This window comes from Jaculus jaculus, chromosome 12 (assembly GCF_020740685.1).
Source record: "Jaculus jaculus isolate mJacJac1 chromosome 12, mJacJac1.mat.Y.cur, whole genome shotgun sequence".
Taxonomy (NCBI): Eukaryota; Metazoa; Chordata; class Mammalia; order Rodentia; family Dipodidae; genus Jaculus; species Jaculus jaculus.
Genome location: NC_059113.1, coordinates 110538365 through 110562093, shown reverse-complemented (window position 1 = coordinate 110562093; position 23729 = coordinate 110538365).

Below are 23729 nucleotides of genomic sequence, written 5' to 3'. Positions count from 1 at the left end.
GATATATTTTCAGCATTGCATTTAATTGATAATACAAAACACATTTCATATGCATTTTAAACATCAAAAGAATCAAAATTCTCAAACTTCAGCAGGCTCTCTCTAGACTTCTCCTGTATCATGTGTCTATTCTTAACTCGATTTTTGTACAAGAAAGTCTAAGGAAGGATTTGTAAATACTCATTAGACCCTGGGAAGGGCTTGATGGCTCCATATTTTCACAAACACATCAGTCAGTATGTGCCTGTCATCTTTCCTCACTGCAAGGATGCTCCATTATTACCATCTCCACATCCCCATTGGTACTTCAGTTTCACTGCATACTAAACCCTCTAGAATTGCAGGGCTACTTTTTCACATATATCCTTTATGTGTCCTCTTTATTTTGCCAAATAAGCTATTTGTGAAATTTTGCATATAGTTCATTAATCCCCTGTCATGGCATGACTATTTCCTTTTAGAGGTAAAAATACAGAAAACTGTATTTCCACATAAAGTCCTTCCTTGATTATTCATTGTGCCCTTTCCCTGAGGTATATAATTGGATTCTTCAGACCTATATCTCAAAATATGCACCACCAACTGAGTTGGGAAAATGTGGCATTACTAAGTTTAAATGTAACAATTCTCTGCATTCAAATAAAATATTACACTGAGACGATGTTTTATCTTAGCTTTCCACAAACTGCTGTAGTGTTTCAGACAACAAATTTCCTATGGTGCATTTTTCTACTCCAGCATATTTCATAACTGATTGAAAATGAAAGGTATCATTCTGATGGCTACCTCTAATAATTTACTTCTTTCTATGGGTCATTTTAGGTTTTGTTAAATTTAAATCTCCCAAAGAAAGTACATTTTATCTTAATGTGTTGTATACCACAACTGTCATATTTCTGCAGCTATAAGATCATAAGATGCCGAGTTAAAAAACGTATTTTTGAATCTGTTCATTATGGGAGTTATAATTCATAATTCTTTAAGGCTATGTTGCAGGACCTTAAAAAGTTGACACTTTGGGCTGCTCAGGGGGTCTTTTCAGGTACTGATGAGATTTAGGTAAACTCTACAGCCAGCTATGCCTCAGTTTCCCCATAAGTGAATTGGAAAACTTTTGGGTCTGAAGGCTGCCCAGAACAGAAGGTTCTTCATCACATCTAGGCAGTTGTGATGGCTTGTCTGTCACTTGGGCCAGGTGGTCTAGCAGAACATGGAACTTGTGGTGTCTGTAGGGATATTGGAGCCATGGCTGGGTTGTTGATGGAAACTTTTCCACTGGAAGGCAAGAATACAAATCTTTACCTCACACAGGGCTCAGACCAAAATATGATTGCACCAGTGCCTTCTTGGTGAACCAATTGAGTTCATTGGGGTTACTTACAGAACAGAGTGAGGATTTGGTTACAGGAATGTGGAGCCCCCGGGCAGCAGCACCACCCAGAAGTCTCATCTCATCCCGGATGAGAAAATTCCCATGGCTACCCTAGAACTCCCTAAGCCTGTATTGCCCCACCAATGCTCTTCCCTTAGCCTCAGGGTGAGGGCTCACTACAGAACACGAAGCCTACAGAGCAGCTGCACCACCAAGATGTCTTATCACAGCACGGATGATGATCTCGGCTATTCCAAGGAACTTCCTGTGTCAGCATTATTCCAGCAATGCTCTTCCCTCAGTCTGGGTCTCAATGTGAGGGCTTACTTACAAGGCATAGATGCCTCAAAGCAGCCCTTCTGTGGGGCTCTTTTTACCTTGATCTTTTACCCTAGATATACTCCGTCTCCCCCTGAGGCCATGAGACCTCCATACCATTGAATACAGTTGGCAAAGTGGGTCCTGAGATCTCAGGTGGGCATCTAATGTCTCTCCATGTGAGTTGCTCCAGCTGATTCTAATGAAACTGGAAATAGTTGTTAACTGCTTTCAAAGTGGATGAATTTTACCTTACAACCCCGGCGAACCACAAAAAGGGCTTTGAGGATTTTGGATCAAAGCCAATAGATAACTGTTCTGGCTTTGACAGATGGTTCTTGACTTGCTATTGGCCCTAAGTAGAAATAGGCAACCAAGTTACCATGTGATCTGAGCTGCATTTCATGAGCTAGATGTTGTCTGCCTCACTAGACCATACATTTGTTTGAACCCTCAGCAATCCCTCATCAAATGGACGTGGTACATACCTGATCTGAACTGGGCAGATCCTGCAGGCAAAATTAAGTTGCATAAAATAGTTACCCAAATGTTTATTGATTTCCTACTTCTGTTACAATGTCATCTGTTGTTAAGTGTGGAGCTATGGCCTCATGTGGGAATCTTTATGATCAACTTGCTGCGAAAGTGAAGACCAAATTTGGTTTACAGATAGACCTGCACGTTGTGCACACACCACCTAGAAGTGGACAGCCAAAGCATCGCAGCTCTTTTCTGAGACAACCTTGGAGGGCAGTGGTGGAGGGAACGTTTTGCAGTAGGCAGAGCTTCAGGCAGTGTACATGGTTGTTCATTTTGCTTGGAATAAAAAAATGGCCAGATATGCAATGTGGGCAAGATCTGCCAGCAGCAGAGGCCAACACTGAGCCCAGGGTACTTCACTATTCCACAGGGCATCCAGCCAGTAACTTGGTGTTATCATGTTCTCCACTATCCTGAGACAGGTGGGTTGACAAAATGATGGAATGGCCTTTTAAAGATCTAGTCATAGAGCTGGAAAGATTCTCAATGGGTAAAGCACTTGCACAAAAGATGAATTCCTGAATGTGGATCATGAGAGCCTACATGGACTGGATATAATAGAGTGAGGCCTATAATACACAGAATTGTTAGACCTGGAAAATATTACAGTAAGTGAGGTAACTTAGACTCTGAATGACAAATGCCACATGTTCTCTCTGATGAGTGGATAAAAATTTCAAATTCTTAGATTTACATACAAGTCAGAGTAAGATGCCAGGAGACTAGAAAGTATCCATGAGGTGGGGGTGACAGGGTAGCACTTAATGGCAGAGGATAGTGTACATGTAAGCAGAGAATCATGATACCAGAATGCAAAATCTTAAATTGGAGGCCAGAGAGATGGCTTTGTGGTTAATGTGCTTGCCTACAAAGCCAAAGGACCTCAGTTTGACTCCCCTGTACAAGGTAGTGCATACATCTGGAGTTCATTTGCTGTGGCTGGGATCCCTGGCATACCCATTCTCCTCCCTCCCTCCCCCGCCTCTCTCTCCCTCTTTCCATCTCTCAAATAGATAAATAAAAATAAATTATTGTTTTTAGAAAAAGCTGAAATGGGACAAAGGGAAGCAAATGAAAGAGAGGGAAGATTAATCAAAACTTAATTTGTTATAACAATAGTTATAGAGAAACCCAATTATTTGTTAACTAATTAAAATATAAGAGGGAGAGACAGAGAGAGAGAGACAGAGAGAGAGAAAGAGAGAGAGAGCACCCTAAGCAGGGCAGAATCTCCCTAGATAATGCTGACGAGAGAAGCCCTAGGTTGTTGCAGGTGAAGCCCAGTGCCAGGGATGGGATACCCCACAATGAATTTATATTCACGAAGGTCACTGTAACCCCAAATAATTGTGAGCTATTTTCAAATCTCTAAGATGCTCACCCCAACTTTATAGTAAGACCCGACTGCTGAAGGCAACACATCTGTCTGTAGCAAGACAATGGGAAATTAGTCGGGAATTGGCTGGAAGCCTTATGCCCATGGCTAGCTGTCATAGTGCTACAATGTTGTATACAGATGAGACTATTCATTGGCAGGCTTGCCCAATTGTGAGCCAACCTTGTGTGCTACGTAACTGACTAGCTAGCTGAGAGGTACCCAATGGGGCAACAGCGACATGATTCTTACAGGGGCAACCAGTTGCTCTCTGATTGGTACTGAGACCTGCTCCATGGGACAGAATACATGCCTTCCCTAGACAGGAAGCCACTGTTGATTACTGACTAAATGGATATGCTATGCCCATCAAATTGCCCTGTAAATTTTACATTGTGTTTATCCCCATAGATTAGTGCTAACTATACCTTTGGTCAGAGAAGCTTCTTTTTGCAGATTGTAGTGCCTACTGGGGAGACTCAAACTTGCCAAATGGTGAAGAAATAAGAATAAGTGAAGTTTGGGTGCTCATTGCTAAATGATACATCTCTAACCCCTCCTCCAATGCTTGGAAAACATTGTAGAAGAGCAGGAAGAAAGAATACTAGATCCAAAAGATGGGATACTATTTTCTGGACATAAAGAAGCCATTGTATTATGACCACATAGTGGCTACTTCTACCCCCACTAGACCTCCAAAAAAATGAGTTCATCAACATTTTTGACATGGATGACATAAAAGGACAAAATAATTCATCAAAATAGAAGAAAGTCTTGTTGGGAAGGAGTTCAGTGTAGGGCATTTTGGCTAGGGGGGTACAAACGGAGGTATGGGGAGAGATTATGATCAAATTACATTATTGGGTGCATGAGAATATTTAATCAATAGTTAAACAACCAACAGAGACTAGAGCTAGAGCTATACCCCTCTTGTCTGACTTCCTACCCTATGCTTCTTTTTGTCTGACTTCCTATACTATGCATTTCCAATGAAATTTTTTGTATACTTTCATTTATTTATTGGAAAGCGATGGACAGAGAGAGAGAAAGAAGCAGACAGAGAGAGAGAGAATGGGCACGCCAGGGCCTCTGGCCACTGCAAATGCACTCCAGATGTGTGTGCCCCCTTGTGCATCTGCCTAACCTGGGTCTTGGAGAATTGAGCCTCAAACTGGGGTCCTTAGGTTTCACACGCAAGTGCTTAACTGCTAAGCCATCTCTCCAACCTGAAACTTGTAATTCTTAGAGCATGTATAGTCTTATAATTAGGCAGAACAGGAGAAAAACTGAGAAGTGTCTCATTTGTGACATGCTGAATAAGACCAACCATTATTTTAACCAGAAAACAAAAGACAGAAAAGTTAACTCAAGTCTTGCAAACACTCTGAGAAGTACCTCCTGGTTCTGACAAGCTCAGATAAGATATCCAAGCTTAGCAGAATCAGTAAACCCAAAGCTTACTATTTCACAATTTCCCCAGAAGTGAATTTCTCTGAACACTGTTACCAGAAAAGAGATAATCCAGACCACAGGTTTAACTTCCTGCCATTTAAACTTTGACCAAATAGAATCAAGTGGTTTGTTTTATTCCTCTGCTCTGAGAATTCCTGAGGTAAAGCATTATGAGATTTCTTTTTTTCACACAATGAAAAGCCAGCACTGTTTCTGGATGAAGGTTTCTCTTCCATTTTGTCATCTTAAAGGAAAGAATTCAGTCAAGAAAGTTTAAGGGCTGGAGAGATGGCTTAGCGGTTAAGCGCTTGCCTGTGAAGCCTAAGGACCTGGGTTGGAGGCTCGGTTCCCCAGGTCCCACGTTAGCCAGATGCACAAGGGGGCGCACGCGTCTGGAGTTCGTTTGCAGTGGCTGGAAGCCCTGGCGCTCCCATTCTCTCTCTCTCCCTCTATCTGTCTTTCTCTCTGTTTCTGTCACTCTCAAATAAATAAATTAAAAAAAAGAAAGAAAGTTTAAGCCAAAATTAACTTAGTAAAATGCACTTGCTCCAAAGAGAAACTAGAGTGGGCTGTACCATAAGGTCAGTAGCACAGTTTTTTCTATACTAGATAGTTTAAAGAAGATTTTTATAACTATTTATTAAGTGACATCTGTGATAAGGCAATTATTTTCTCTTACAATTCATGATGGACAAATCTCACTTTTAGAGGACCTCTTCCCATGATCCTCTAGAGAAACCCACAAGAGGGACATGAAAACTACAACTTGTAGTCCTTTTATTGGTACACATGTAGGAAAGTGGCAATAGCCTATATATAGCCTCAAGGAAGTTTAACCACACAGAGAAAGCATGGCCATCAGGAGAGAGGACACAGCTGCTGGTCCTCAGTCACCGTGCCTCACATCTGAACAATCTGCTCACTCCTTGCACTTCTTAATTAGTATGGGATAAATAACTAGCTAGGGAGTTGTCTTGAGCATACTGGTTGGAAGTTGTCACATAAAAGCATACTGTCATAGCTCTGGATGGTGGAGAGAACTGCCTTGCATGTTCTGTTCAGCTTTTATACTGACCTTCTCCAGAGAGGCAGAGACTAGGGTGCTCCCCATTACTGGGGTACTTCAAGTTTGTGATGAGTCAATTTCCTGCCTTTAGAAGTTGGAAAAATTCCAAGTTGCTGTCAATTTCAACCATCACTAAGTAGTCTATGACAAGAAGCTCTAACATCAAATTCCTAACTTCACAATAATGCACTGTGGGTGTTTGTGAAAGTAGTTATTTTTGAATTTTATTCTCCAGATGATTGATTTTAAAATGAATGTGTTTTATATGATGGCTATGATTCAAAGTACCTAGTCGTCTGGGGCAGACTCTAGAAAATCTCCAAATTTGCCTTTTTGGTAAGTATACTGGATTTGGTGAGTTATTATCTCCTGATTGTATTTGACAATATGAACCAGTAGGCAGGTATGATGGAGTTATGTCCTGTACTCCTTCCTCTGCTCTTTTGTAGTATTGAGCTTTCATTTATGATCTAAAACCTTTCTTTTCTTTTCTTTTTTTCTTGTTTTTTTTTTTTTTTTTTTTTTTTTTTTTTTTTGAGGTAGAGTCTCACTCTAGCCTAGGCTGACCTGGAATTCACTATGGAGTCTCAGGGTGGCCTCAAACTCTTGGCAATTCTCCTACCTCTTCTGACTCCTGAGTGCTGGGATTAAAGATGTGCACCATCATGCCAGGCTAAAAGCTTTCTTTTTTACATATAGTAAAAATACCTAAAATACATCACTATTTCTTCAGCTTGAGAGAATAAGATGTGCAGATGCAAGTGTAATTATACCAAGTAAAAAAAATACCTTATATTATGATTAGTGATAAAGGAGCTGAAAATATTTTTCAGTGGATAAAGTTCTTTCTACAGACACCTAACTGCCCAAAATCCATGTATAAGTGGATGGTGTAGTGTATCTATAATGCCAGTGTCTCTTCAGAGAAAAAGGAGGCAGAGATGGGGGAAGCCCAAGTTAGATACTCTGATGAATGTGACTATGAACAACAAGAGAGACTCTGCCTCAAAACACAGTGGAAGGTGAGGACCAACACTTGGATTTTTTCTGACATTCATATGCACCGCAGTATATGTGTGTCTGCATTCACACAATGCTAATTCAAAATTAATACACAGAAACACACGCAATAAAATATTAGAGATAAAATAATTATTAGAAGCAGGTGTAATGGCATATTCATGTATCTCAACAATGCCAAGGAAAGGCTACAGAGGAGTGGTATCTTTCACTGGAGAATGGGTGAATGGGGAGAGAGTGGAAGGTCAATGTCTGTAAAGAAAGGTTTGTAATTGTGAGGTTGCTTCTGTCTGAGGGTTCATCTAAGCAAAGTTGATGGGAGACTAGTGATCCATTACTTATACATTTGATCCTCAAAGTCATTGAATTAAAATCATACAAAGTTGGAATATTTATTTAGGTTTTTCTTTATTGACAGGAAAATTCTAGAAATCATCTCTTGACCCAAGCTTGAACTTATTCCAAAGTGATTCTAAAATTGGCAAATCACAGAAAATAGAAGTGGTTGTCTCATCTTTTCATTGGCGAGAACTAGGGCCAGCAATTCTCAACAGTCTGAAACTGGTTATATCTATAACCTGAAACAGGTAGGATAGTACAAAAATATTTATCAGAATCCAAAATTCATCTGAAGAACACCATGAAATATAACTTTCTAGAACAATGTGTGCAAGAGGCAGGGAGGTTAGTCATGTAGTTTCATGAAAGCTCTTGTGGATCTGCATTACATTCATAGAAATACAGAGAATCTTATTGTCTTGTTCCAGCTGAGTGGTTGAGAAATTCTCTTATTATGTGTTTTACTCTATGCTGAGCAGCAGATCCCAGTATGTAGGTGTGAAAATGCAAATGGACAGATGGGAAGTCAAACTCACACTGTTTCACATTCAGTGCCTGAAGGAGATGGGATGCTTTGGTGGAAACTAATGAGAATGATGTCTGATATGTGGAATATGATATATTTCAGTTCCTCCTTTATTTGGATATATTATTTTTTTAAAAAAATCCATTTGATCTGGTACCATAAAATTCTGTATCCTGAAAGATAGACTAAATGGTTGAACCTTCATCAGGCCCTCCAAGAGAATACCTGAATCAAAGAGCCCTGGAGGGGTATGATGAAGACTAACCTTAATCTTCTAATCTTCTCCTGTTTCTCTCTCTCTCTCTTTCTCTCTCTCTCTCTCTCTCTCTCTTTCTCTCCCTCCCTCCCTCCCTCTACCTCTTCTCTCTTTCTCTTTTACATTACCCATCTTTTTCTTCCTTCTTTTCCCTTGGTACTGGCTTGTAACTCCCAGTACCAGCATGTGGTTAACATCAACAATGAGCTGTTGATCAGATATTATGCACAGAGATATTGCCTCTTCTTCATAACTGATGGCTACCCCCACAATGCACAACCCACAATCTCCAATGAGGATGGATCCTTAGCAGGGGAGAGGACAGGGAGAAGGCTAATGATGGTACCTACATGGCAGTTTACACACTGTGTACATAACTAATTAAGAAAAATCACACTTAATTTTTATTTATTTGCTTGAGGGGGACAGAGAGAGAGGGTGGGGGAGAATGGTCATGCCAGGGCCTCCAGCTACTGCAAACAAACTCCAGACACGTGTGCCACCTTGTGCATCTGGCTTACATGGGTCCTAGGGTATCAAACCTGGGTCATTTGGCTTTGTAGGCAAGTGTCTTAACTGCGAATCCATCTCTCCAGCTCTGGATTTTGGTTCTTTATGATATGTTTTTCTCCAAGCTGAAATGGCCATGGCAAAAGATACCATTCATAAAGGATTCTGCAAAGATATTTCAGACAATTTAACTTCACGAAACCTCATTCTTCAGTTTGTATATATGCCCTCACTGTACTCAATGCATTTTTAACCACATACATCACTTAACACTAAACTAGTGATTTTGTTTGCTGATTTGTCTCATATATATATATTTACATATATACATATATATATATATATATATATATATATATATATATATAATACTTATCATTCTTATCCTTCTAGTTTAAACAATGGATGAAAAATTGTTCTGATGAGGTCAAAGATTTAAGTGGTCTTTATGTACAACTAAGGCCCATATACAAAATGCCTTACATTATCACTCCAGTTTCAGGCAGCGGAAGTTGATTCCATCCCAGGAAGGATGCAACTGAGATGATAGCTCAGACTAGTATCTTAAATAGAGACAGTGTGTGGTTAGTATTTCTGCATTTTTAAGCTTACTACTATATTAATTATAATATTCCATCTGGTGTTCAATAACAAATCAATGATCACATGGAAGAGTCATTGAAACTAGAACCAAAAATGGAACAGAATGTCAGTACTAAATTCACATTCTCTATGAACACTAAGTGAGTACCCTCAATCATTCTAGACACAAAGGACATAGCAGCCTACTTCAACCTTATGGAAGTTATGTTGTAGTGGGGAAATTGAAATGATATAGTAGTAAATACATGCCAGGTGATGTGAGCTGTGAGCAGTGGGTAGAACTTTGTGACAACTATTAGAAAAACACAAGACCTATGTTCAAAAAGAAAAGGAAAGTGTGCCTAAATCAAGGCATTAGTTTAGGAAACTACATAGCCCATGTCCATCAGCTCACTGTGCTTTGAAGGTTTTATGCAGAGCCAGTTTTATCTGCCTGCAGGAGTCCTTTCTCTCCCTTGTGGGTGCCTATTACTGGTGGCTTGTTGAATTTCCTTTCCACTCCCTTAAGATGCAAAGTGCTCTTGCAAGATTGCTGCTTGCAACAACTCTCCACTGATGAATCTCCACTAAAAATAAAGAGTTCTAAAACATTTTCATTTCTATTCTTTTGCATCCTCAAGCATGTTTGTATTTAAAATTCTTTCTTATTCTATATACATTTTTCCAATTAAAAATGTTTGCTTCCTTATTTTCAGTTTTTCAAACACATTAATTGAATCACTGCTGTAAGACCTTACTTATCATTTTCTGCATAATACCATAGTGATAAGCAGATAATGTTGGCATATACTTCCTCTATGTTAGGTAGAGGTCAAATTTCTTTGCTTTTTAAAATTTTTTCTAATTTTTAAGATGATTAATTCAACAAATAATCTGTTTACCATGGAGAAATAAACGAACTGATACAGATTTATAAATAAATGTTATCCAATAGTTTATTGTACTGTTTAAAATTGATATTGAAAATGAGTTACTATATCATAGGGAAACAATTGTATAAATATAAAGACAAATGTTTAAACCATAGAATTTGATTCTCTCTCTCTTGCGTTCACTGTCTCCTTTCCTGTTTCCCTCTCTTTGACACATATATACACTTATCCGATGCTTCTGACTACAGAGTTTCTATCCTGAAAGTATAAATTACTTGGATTATTAAACATTCAATAAAGATGAAGGGCAAAATGATGACTTGAAACCCTTTCGTAGATGTCTTTGGGCTTGTTATACTATGTTGAAGCACATGCCTAGAATTTTGCACTATAAGCAGAGTTAATAAATCCCACTTAAAATTTTTGAGTTTCTTGTCAAGTACTTTTTGTTATTCTTTTTAACTAAACTTATTATTATAAATATATGAACATTTCATGAGCTCATACTTATCCCTCTAATTTACCATACAATGTAACTAATATAACTAAATATTATACATATCCAAATATCTTGATAGTATTGCTAGTCTTATGTTTGTTACCTTGAGAAAGCAACTTATTGAAATGTTCATAAGTAAGTGAAAGGGAAAAAAAAAAGTCCACCAGTTTAGGACCAGCACTGTCATTAATGTAGTACACTGTCATTTCAGAAAGCTCACCAAAGTCCCCTAGAACACAGACCTTAGGTGTTGACAGCTAAATATTTCATAAAGACTCAGTAACCCTAAGAGAGGCTAAGGTCAGACATAAATGATGACTGTAGAATTGGAGATATAGTATCCTGTGGAAGCTATTCATTTTAAAATATGAAACATCACAACTAGCTGTAGTACCCCTTTTATCTCTTACACTCTGTGCATTGAGTTCACAAATAAAACTGACATGTACTTATTTGGGATCTTTAGATACAACCCTATCATAACTTGAGAGGAACAGCATAACTATAAGAGAAATCACTTGTGTCTTTGAAGAATGCAGTTTAGCTGAATACATAAAACATAAAAGGGTACATTATAAAAGGATAGTTCTTCAAATGACACAGGAGCAACATGCTAATTATTTAACATTAATAGCTGACTTCCTCTTAAAACCCTGGTCTGAATCATGAAGGCCTATAATCCTTTGGGAAATGACAATGATCTCCAGAACAAGGAAAGTTTTCACTGGAGAGGTAAAACTCAAGGCCCTAATTAAAGTACAGGATCTATATTGTACCAAAATAGGTCACAGTATAGAACTTTAACTTTCAGGAGGTAGGCTCTAAACACAGCTGGCTTTGGGGTTATAGTTGTTGTTATTCTTGTTTCTTAGTTTTGTTTTGTTTTGTTTGTTTGTTTGTTTCTTAGTTTTTGTTAGTGGAGGACCCTTGCTGGGAAAACTAATCATAAATTTCTGCTTAAGCTCATCATATTGTGCTCAATGCTTTCTAGTATCAGCCCAACATTTGGTTCTTGGTATATATATCTCACTGTTGGAGCAGGAGACTTTTGCAAACATTTACTTAGTGCATACATACTTTCATCTGATCACAACATATTAAACTTACCACCATTTTATCTGCATTGTATCCCCTAAGCATCTGTTTCCCCAGACTATCAGCTCCAGCTATAATCTTTCTTTAGCAAAACATTTTTTTTTACAATGTCCCCAAGTGCTGGGAAATATGGAATGATAAAACAATGTGGTTCCAGATGGATAGCTTACTAACTACTAACAACACCATTAAGGTTTTACCTTCAAAAGCATTTTTACATGTGTTACAAGCACTTTTAAAATGCCATGGATCTGGAAAACATACCAAATGATGTAACTCAGACTCAGAATGACAAATGCATGTCCACTCTCATATGAGGAACCTAACTTCAAATTTTTAGGTTTGTATAAGTTGGGGTAGGAGTCAGTTGAGGCCAGGAAGTTAGACAGGAACCACAAGAGGGATAAGGGTAGGACCTAAGGGGAGGGAACAATAGATATATAAGCAGAAGGATGGAATATTGAAAACAAAAAGGTTAAATTGTGGTCATGGCATTGGAGTATAGGAGAGGGGGAGGGGGGAGAGACAGTTACCAAAACTGTAGGTGTTATGAAAAGCCATAGGGAAAACTACTTCATTGGTAACTAGTTAAAATATGCTTTACAATAATAACAAAAAGAGAGAGAGCTCTAGTTTGGGATGAAACTTCCTACTGGGGATAAATACTGCTATTCTCAGAAACCATAATGTTATTATAGGCAAAGTGCCAATGGGAGAATGCCTCCCAGAGAGTTTTGTTTGGGGAGGCTACTGCCCCTCAAAGCAATACAGACTCTTCATTGCCCACAAGACCCAGAAGTTAAGACCCTATTGATAAAACAACAACAGCAATGTTTTACCTCTAGGACACTGCAAGATCATGCTGGAGCAAGGCTGAAACCTCCTCTCTGCTGTCTATTCTGGCAAGTGCTATGCAGCATGCTGGTGAAGCAAAGTCATCAACAAGAGGACCCAGCTATGGATTCACCCTCAGTACTACACACACAATTAACCAGGTAAGGGGTACCCACAAATGCAATAATGGCATGACTGGTATGGGGATAATTGAACTACTTTATGGTTGGATTTTGGATCCATTCCATGCGATGGAATTCATCCCTGGCACTGAAAACCTAGTCCAAAACTTGTAGCTGGGAAGGTCATGAACTCTAATGGGGGAACTCACTACTGTTGATTGGCTTAACAGGTATGTTATGTCCATCAACTTGCCCTCTGCTATTTATGTTATGTTTATACCCATAGATTAGTGCAACTCTCACCATTGGTCAGAACAGCTTCTTTTTGTTCTTCATTTATTTATTTATTTGCAGATGACACTGACTTCTAAAGAGACTCAAATGAAAATGCTGAGAATAAGTGATGGTTGAGAGCTCAGTGCCTTGGCAGCAGCTGGAGTTCCGGGGACCCATTCTCTCTGTCTGTCTTTCTTCTATCTCTCTCCACTTGCAAATAAATATTTTTCTTAAAGAAGAAAGGGAATTGTATGAAGTGAAAGGCTATCACAGCAATAACACTAGCTCTGTCCTTGTAACCATAATATAGTGGGAAGTGAACATCATTATTCAAAAGCAAATGACAAAGCCATCTTAAATACGGCTAACGCTCACTTGGGGATTATTCCCACTGAATAATTGTATAGGGGGAAAAAACCCACTTTATTACTTGAGTTACTCCAGCAAGCTCACAGCTGGTGCTGGATGCAGGCTCAGAACCTGGGAGCATAGGTGTAACACTTGGGTTATTAATCATGGTGTCAAGTCTTTTCTGCTAATTAACCTTAATTGAGCTCTCTGTTAGAGCAGCACCATTTCCAATGAAGCAACTCAGCAATTAGACCAAAATAAGAGAGCACAACAAAACCCGGGTTTAACATCACTTACTATATTTGAGAGTCAATGCATAATGCACTTTGCTGTAATGCGGTCTTTTATCTTCTAGTCAAAGTTTAAAAATTACATACAGGCTAAATTGGTAGAAGGTATCTCAAATTTTTAAAATAAAATGATTTATGAAGATAGTTTTGATGCAATATATGTATCTTCAATTCATATTTATTTAAAAGAAACTAGAATATAGCATTTATAATGAAATATGATAAACTTTTAAAGATTCAGTGATTAAAATCTCATATTATCCATTGGTTAATATGACTGTGAACTTAGTCATGCTTGAAACGAAACCTTTAGCTCATTTATGTTCAGAATTATTTCAAATATAACCACCAAGTTCCATTGGGAGCACACTCTGCTGAAATAGGTGGCTGTATTAATGTGCCAGGAGATATGCTGTAGAATTAATCCTTAATTTGAGCAGCACCAAATACTTAAAATGTTCAGTACGTTATTTATCTGAAGGCAAATAAAGAAGAAACAAGTTTTTCTGCCAGTGAAGAAAGTGGATTTTCCAGTCACCAGCAGGATGCTGGGATTAACAAGCTTCACCAAATTCGCTTCAGTCATGCTTGGAGGAGTTTGCATGATTTTTTTCTGCTCCTGTCACAGTTTGTCAAGAGGAGAGCTGAGTTACCTAAGGGAAAGCCTCCCAATGCACAAGCCTGTGAAAATAAAAAATAAAATAAAAGGTAAAGGTAGACATTGAGCATATGCACGAGGGAAAAAAAAAACTTGGAGAATCTTGAGATATATTAGAGCAGAAGTGATGGTAATATTAGAAAATTGTAAGCATTGGTAAATATTGGCAGGGGTGATGGATGCAAATATTTGTTAATAAAATACTAGAAGCTCAGGTTAAGACAAGGGTAGATAAGGACTTGCATAGTTTGAATAGGCATGGTAGGTCTTGTGAGCACACATCTATGGAGCACTCATTTGTGGTGCTTACAGCCATGGAATCAGCATGAAGCAACTGGCTCTACTGCATTAGGTAATTAATAATGGCTACTATCTTCACGCTAATTTATAAGGCTTAGTAGATATAAAAAAATATTTCCCACTGCATTATGTAATTAATAATGGCCACTTGTCAACATACTGCTACATAGATACTTAATAGCTATAAAGAGTGTTTCTTTAGGCATATTAGCATGGATTTAAATAGCAGTTGAGTCACTGAACAGCTGTGTGTCTATGGATAAGTTCTAATGATACCTCCCCAGTGATAGACTATTTTATATTTGTTTTATCCAGTAAGTTAGCCACTGTTTACATGTGACTACTGGACTCTTGAAAAATGTGTCTACTGGAACTGAAGAACCAAAATTTTAATTTTGCTTATTCTAATTAATTTTAATTAAAACAGCTGTATGTGTCTAAGGGCTCCATATTACATAATGCAGTACATCCTCAAATAGATCCTTCTTCTATTAAGGCAATATAGAGGTTGAAGGGATTGCTCTGTGGTTAAGGTGACTGTCTGCAAAATCTAACCACTGGTTCTAGTACCCATGTATAGCCAGATGTACAAAGTGGCCCATGTGTCTATAGCTATAGCTTGTTTGCAGCAATTGGAGGTTCTGGTGCACCCACTCTGTCTGTCTGTCTCCTCTCTCTCTCTGCTTGCAAATAAATAAATAAACATTGTTAAAAAGTACCTGATCAGGCTTATGACCATAAAGGGATTTCTTTGGCTTATTTTACCTGAAAAATATGACATAGAAGTGTCAGGCCTAGTTCAACCAGGACTTTCTATTTTACCCCTGGTATTCTTTCTTGTTCTCTCTCTGGACTTCATCTTCCTAAAGGTTTCTCCCATGGTCCCCATCTGTTTGTTAGAGCCACATGTTGGGACAATATGCACGGAGACATTGCCTCTTACCTATTAATGATGGCTAACCCCACAATGCACAATTGCATTCCCCAAGGAGGAGGGTCCTTGGAAAGGGGGTAGGACAGGGAGGAAGCTAAGGATGGTTTCAACATGGCTGTATACATGCTGTGTACATAACTAATAATGATAACAAAAAAAATTTGATGTGGGCAGCAACAGGAATCATTTGGTCATTTACTTCTAGCAAGATAGCAAGAGGGACCCTGCTTCCCAGAACTATGTGTTGAAGGGACAGAGCTTGGCTGTGGTGAAATCCATCTGAGACAGTCACTGGGGAGAGGAGAAAGCTGAATCTATTTGTGCAGGCTGCTGCTTGTCCCTAAATGCTTTGAGGAAGGAGATTTTTGGTGAAAGGCAAAACTAAACGTTAGAACTGGAGAAAACTAGATTTCAAAGACAACCAAGTAGAAAGAGAGGGAGTGAATGCTGAGTATTTTTATAAAATGTTAGAATGCTGATTTTTGTAATAATGGAGGGATCATTACAACACTGTTGACGTTTGTACATAATGTGTCCTACAATGGCTGGTACGTTACATCTCTTTTCACTTTCAGATACCCCTCCCCTCCCTTTAACCACAGTAAACCAACATTCTATTAGCTCAGACTTCTCATGTGGGAATACATGACATAACTGTTTTCTTCCAGCCCTAAAAGTCTGTTCGTGACAGCTCCTACAAGCACTGTGTAAACTGGGGGTTCAGGAATAGTCTGCTGGAGACGCGCTAACTGCTTGAAGACGAAGGATGGCTGTCGCTCAAAGCACCCTAGGGGTTCTCTTCCCATGCTGGCTGGAGCCAGCCCTCACACAAATGTTGCCGGGAATGGACATCAGTCATTCTGGGCCAGTTTCTCCATACAGTTACTGTTGTTCACAAAAAACAAGGCATGAAACCAACGAACAGTGTATAAATTTTAACTGTGCCAAGTTTACTCATCTCTAAATCTGAGTCCTTTTAATTTTGTAAAAAGAAAAAAAAAGTGAGTTTCATCTAGAAATTAATATAAAAGCTTTATCCACACATTTTTATTCAGAGATACATTTCTAAATTAGCAATGAGCCTTAAATATCACAGTCCTCCAGAGAAACAACCAGTAGAAGAGAGGTCGTGGGGCTGGACATATGGCTCAGGGACTATAGTCGCTTGCTTGCAAAGCTTGCCTGCCTGGGTTCAATTTCCCAGCTACACATATAATCCATATGGGTATTTGTTTGCAGCAGTGGGAGACCCTCAGGCACACATATAGACTAATTCAGATAAACAATAAGATTCAAAATATACTTTTTATAAAAGTAAACGGATGACAGAAACATTTGTAAATTATATATATACATACAGATCTACATACACATATATTCTATTTCTTCTATATGTACATGTGTTCTATTGTTTATCTATTTATGTGTGCATGAGACAGAGTGATACAGAGAAAGAGAAGAGAAGAGAGAGAGAAAGAGAGAGATCCTGTATTTCTCATGGTAGGGAACAAGGAAAGCCAGTAGTTTGATTGAGTTGAAGTCTAAAACCCTAAGAACTAGGAGCTCAAATGTACAAAGGGAGAAAGGTAAAAATCTAAGAAGAGAGAGAGAGAGAGAGAGAGAGAGAGAGAGAGAGAGAGAGAGAGAGAGAGAGAATTCACCCTCCTTTCCATCTTGTATCTCCTTTAGCTCTCTGCAGATTGGTTGGTATCCACCCACACTGCTAAGGGCACCTTTCACTCAGTCTACCAGTCTAAGTGCTAATTTATTCAAAGACACTTTCACAAATATGTCCTGAAATGATTTTCCAGCCATCTGTAAATCCCATAATCTGGTCAAATTCACACTTAAAATTGACCAACACAGACTACAGACTAGTATGTATTGATTTGCCCAATGTACTTTTATGTGTAAAATTGTGTGTGTGTGTGTGTGTGTGTGTGTGTGTGTGTGTGTGTGCTTTTTCTGGAAAAGAAAAGTATCAAAATTAATTCACCAACCAAGGAAAACAGGAAGCATACCTACATTTTATATTTTATTCCTTTTTGATCATACTTACATGTGTTTATTTTAAGTAGCTTTTTATTTATTAATTTCTCTTTTTTCTTTTTTATTAACATTTTCCATGATTATAAAGAATATCCCATTAATTTCTCTTTTTTAATTCAATATCATTAAACTCATTTCTGCAGTTCTAAAGTTATTGTGGGTTCCTTTTCAAACTTGAATATTTCATGCTATCTTCATTATTTCTGGTTTCTTTTGTATACAACTTAGCATCATTTCAGGTATTGATGTGTGATATATTTGCCATTGTTGTTTAACAGGCACTTTACAGTGATGTTTACACTTTACAGTGGTGTTTTTATATTTAACTATCTCAAATCTATAACTCATTAGAAAGAACTTTTAACATTCCAAATGTTTTCTTTCCAGTTTCTCAATTTGTTTCCAGATGTTTTGCCTCAATTTTTGTCAACAGCTCATTGGAAGAGCCCGTTGAAAGTACATCTTTTTATGCATGTGTATGATATGTGTGCATGTGTGCAGATGTGGGTGGTATGTGTGTGTGCCTGTGGTGTCTGTTCATGTGTGCATGGATGCTTGTGTATGTGTGCAGATGTACCCATATGTGTGCATATGGAAGCCAGAGGAACAAGCTTAGGTGCATCCTCAGGAATGAGATCCTGCCTCACATTGGCCTAGAACTCATCAATTAACTTAGTCTGTCTGACCAGTGAGCTCAAATGAGCCTGTTGTTTCTGCCTTCTCAGCATACAACACCATGCTTGGCATTTATGTGGATACTGAGGATTGAACTCAGATCCTCATGCCTTTGAGACAAGTGCTGTTACTCATTAAGCTATCTCTCCAGCCTCTGATAATATCTTAATCCTCTCAGTTTTGTTTTTTTTTAACCTCACACAAGATCAGAAGTAGAAATGTATAGAGTTGGTTCTTCATGTTTTTATTGTTTTGTTTTTATAGGTGTATTCATTGTGTATAGGGATAGCTTCACAATGGCATTTTCATGCAAGCATAACATGTTCACAGGGACACTCCCTTACTCTTGTCTCCCTCTTCTTCTCCCATTATCTCCATTCATCGCCTCAGAAGGCTAGGTGCTACCCACTTCCTGTATAGTACTATTTGCCCTCATGGACCAAGACCATTGCATTAGAGCAACACCAAGTATTATTTTATACCAACACAATTATTTACATTGATTTATAAGGTGTTCAAATTGGTTTTCTGCTAACCATAACGAAGGGTGGCAGATACCCAACAATATCTGGTTTACAAACAAAATAGATCTACAGTTAGTTGTTACATTGCATATACATAATTACACATTTAATGTCATTTATCATGTTTTCAGATAGTTTCCAAGCTGAATTTGATTCTTTGATCTGCTCAATTTGTGAATGGCAGAAAAGTATTAGCATTTCTCATCACCCTTAAATGTTTGCAATGTCAGGAATTTGCATTTTATATATTTCATTGTTGTATTTGTGCAAAACCTAATAATAGAAATATACACATTGTATCATGTTTTATTTCACTCTCAAGACTGTTGAATTTCATTCAGTACATTTTTGGCTTATGTGTATGCACATGTGGTAATGTGCTATGTGTGGTGTATGTGTGGTGGCATAGGATGTGTGGTGTATGCATGTGTTTGCACCCTTGCAGCACCACATGTGGTGGCTGGCACCACGCATGAGTGTCCCACCATTATTCTTCTACCTGTTCTTGCTTGAGCCAGAGTCTCTTACTGCTACCTGCGCTTACCCTTTTGCTTGGACCAAGTTGATTCCCTGGCCTCTGCACCTTGTGGTTGCACTTGGTTTACAAGCCTGTGTGTCCATGACCAGCTGTCTACATGAGTTCTAGAGGTTGGAACTCTATTGGTTTCAGCACCCCTTAGCCCTCAACCTTGTTCAGGAAACACACAACCACTGAGCCCTCTCTTGAGCTCCATCTAATAATTTTCACCTTGAATTTTCAGTTTTATTTTTATTAGTCAGATAAAGCTCTGAGCCTTTTAACCATTCTAATGTGTTCATTTGTTTCAAGGAGATTTCTTTTCCAATTTCATTGATAGCAGTCTTGTTTGCAGTTATAAACATAAGAAGATATCAATCTCTGAGGATTTTTTGCATTACTGTGTTTTTTGTTCATTTGTTTTAGCTTATTTTTCAAATAATACTGAAACATTTCTTTTGTACTGTTTTATTCTGTTTTGTTTTTCTATGATATTGAAATATATCTGTTGTTCTCCATTTTGTTATGTCAGTTACCTGTGCAAAGTACATCTCACTCCTAGTAATTGCAAATGTTATTTGTATTTGTCTTCATGATATCATGATATGTACTTCTTTCTAATTTTCTTTATTGACACTTGAAACAACAACTAATCTACTGCTACTCTCCTGTAGAAATTCAAGTTTGAAGATATATTTGAGCAGATTATTTTCAAACCCTATTGCCCAGGGGAAGATATAGGTGCTTGTTTGCTATTTGTGGGTGTGTAAAAGTCCAAAACATTTTAAGAGTTGAGCTGGTGGTTTGCCCAGCGTGATGCCCTGTGGCTCAGTGACTCCTGTTGTAAGGCTACAAAAGAAGTACAAACAACACAAACAAAACATACTTGTACACAATGTGATTTTACTATGTAAGTATTGTGTGTTATAGCAAAATATGTAAAACTAGCATGTGGTGGCACACACCTGTATTCCTAGCCCTCAGAAGGCTGAATCACTGTGAGCTCCAGGCTAGCCTGGGCAAGAATAAGATCCTGCTTCAAAAATCCAAACCAAAACAGAACAAAACAAAATAAAATATATGGATCTTGATAAAATATACCTCTTAGAACAAGAAAACCACAATTTGTTAAGCAGTAAGTCATACAACAATAAATCTGTGACTCTTTCCATATTAAAATTAATACATAAGTATATGTTTTTAAGAAACTGAATAGAAAATATTCTAAAAGTATACACTCAAAACTGTTTAGCATCATTACTTCTGTAGGGAACAGAATAAGGGAAGTGGCAAGAAAAAATCATCACATTTATTCTGAGTTAAGTATTTACAATTAGAATGTACTCATATCATTTTCAAATCATCTAAGGGACTGAGATTGTAGCTTAGCAATAGGCACCTGCTTAGCAAGTATAAGAGCCTTTGCTCAATCTCCAGCACCACCCCCACACATGAAAAGTCACTTAAAAGTCTATTTGTATAAATAAACATATAAAAATAGCAAGGAAAATTTGAAAACAAAGAGCAATGGGATAAAGAGGATCTTTTTCAACAGATAATAAATATTATACTTAATGCAAGAAAACACTCATTCAACACTCAAGTATACCTGTCAATTTAGAGAATTAATAAACATAAGTTTCATTTAAAAATATATTACTCAATGATTGAGATGGGGAGATAATATGATGGAGAATGGAATTTCAAAGGGGAAAGTGGGGAGGGGGAAGGAGGGAATTACCATGGGATTTTTTTTTTATAATCATGGAAAATGCTAATAAAAATTACAAAAAAATAAAAATTAAAATTAAAAAAATATACATATTACTTAATAAATACTACTGAATAATGTAGAATCATTTACATAATGATTATCACTCTTACTATACTTTAAAACAAATTATGTTTATTAAATATTGAATAAAACCATAAAAGCTGTATATGTAAATACAGCTAATTATATTGTTCATCTGAGGTTTGTAACAGCCCCTCTCAGAATGAAATTAAAGCCAGAAACTACAACATCATTAAAAGTTACATGATGTATCTGGAAAAATTAACACAATCTTCATAGAAAAGAATCAATGTGTCATATACATTTCAAGGAAGAAAACACACTTAATTAAAGTATCTAAGAAAGCCAATACAACAGATGCAGTTGATAGTCTGAACGTAAATATCAAAGTAAAATTTATGAATGGCACTATTAAAAAATTAATATGTTGTTATAAAAAAGTTTCTTAGCTGGGCATGGTGGCGCACACCTTTAATCTCAGCACTCGGGAGGCAGAGGTGGGAGGATTGCTGTGAGTTCGAGGCCACCCTGAGACTCCATAGTGAATTCCAGGTCATCCTGGGCTAGAGTGAGACCCTACCTCGAAAAACCAAATAAATAAATAAATAAATAAAAATAAAAGGTTCTTACCAACCAATGATTAAGAAGAAAGTGCCAACAGAGAAGAGGGTGATGACTGTGTGCACGTCACACAACTGACCATAAAGACATACTGGATTATGAACCACACAACACATGGTCTTGAATTCAAGTCACAGAAGATAGATACCTTTTTCAAGAGGAAATTGGACTGGAGAAGCCTTGTGCTTAACACACACTGACCTTCCCTGCTTTGACAATAGAATCTGTTTCCAAGGTAAAATAAAGGTCAAACCTCTGGCATTCTTTGGAACCCACACTGCCAAGTGCTATTTTCTCATTTCCTCTGGTCTCTCTGGTTTATACTGGAAAGTTAAAGGCAAACAACTTTTCATATTGGCGTCTTCCTGAATTTGGCAAGCAGAGCTGCTACTCCGGGGCCCTTGGCAACCAATGCAATTTCGTATTGCTCATTCCCACCATGGGGAGGGGAATCACAGAGAAACATATCCATCTCTGTGCAGACATCCATTTCTTTATGGCTTCAGCAAGTCAGCTCATGAAGCTTACTTTGGGTAACTGCTGAATTTATTCAATTATTGGGAACAAGTCATAATATTATAAAAAATGAAAAACTTCCCTTTTGAAATGCTCACTTGGGAAGTAGGAATAACTATGCAAGCATTGACTACTATGGCAAATTAATCAATACATAAGCCAGGATGAAATTCTGACTCAGTAACTTTATTCTTGGCATATAGTGGATTATATACTGATCACAGAGAAAACACTGTGGGACAAAACAACACCCGGAGGCTGAATTTTGTGGTGGGAGAAGCAGATGTCATAGATGACAACACAGGAGCCAAGAAAAGGGCTGACAGTAAGTGCTATGGGATGATATTAATTTTAGCTCTCAATCATTGCATTTATTATAGGTTTAAAAAATTCAAGTGAATATATATTACATCTGCAAATGTATGGGCTACCACTTTGGAGGCCTTTGCATGCATTATATCATTTGATCCTCATGGCAATTCTAAATTGATTTGCTATAGTTTTAGATGTAGATAAATATTGGAATAAACACATCTGGATAATTTATTTTTAACCATATAGCCTATCAAAATCTTTTCTTACAAAATGAAATCATGTCACTTTATTTAAGCATTCTCTATCCTTATTGCTTACTAATTTTAAGCTTTACCCTGCCCAATCATTAAACAGCCCTTCATTAAACAGCCCTTTTCCCTACATTGTCCTTCCAGTATTCAACTATTAGTGGTATCCAAGTTTTAGAAAACAGATACCCAGTTAATTTTCTATGCATATATATTGTAAACAGTCAATTCATTTTTAAATTAGTATAGTTTTAACTTAATCCAAGTTCTATTTGCATTTTGCACATGCTGCCAATTCACCTTCAAAATGTTTCATCACTTTTGGTCCTACTATTTATGCAACTATTTGGCCAAATATGACAATGCAAATCATTTATTTGCTATTTTAAGATATTTAAATTTCATTTTTCTTATTTCTGACATAAATATGTACTTATGTATTCCTTTTCTGAAGAGTGGCTTGTTTACTTTATCTAGAAATCTCAATTGCAATATCTTTTGGTTGATATTTATCTAAATGCCTTTGTTATAAATTTGTAAGTATTCTTTATCTCGGTCCCATATGTGTGAAGATATTGTAAATATATTCCATTATATTGAAAATCAGTTGTCCTTTATAGCTTTTGGGTTTTGTAGAAGAAACATTATGTCACAGAAAACATACGATAGAATTACAAATATTTTTGCATGTGCTATAAATTTAGATTATTTTATGCTAGTTTACTTAAATAATCTAGAATTTATTTTGATGGATAGTTAATTGTTTAAAACCAATTAACAATTTCACTTTTTCCACCAATTTAGTATTACCTTATTATAAACTAAAAATTTACCTACGTATGAATTTACATCCATACCTCT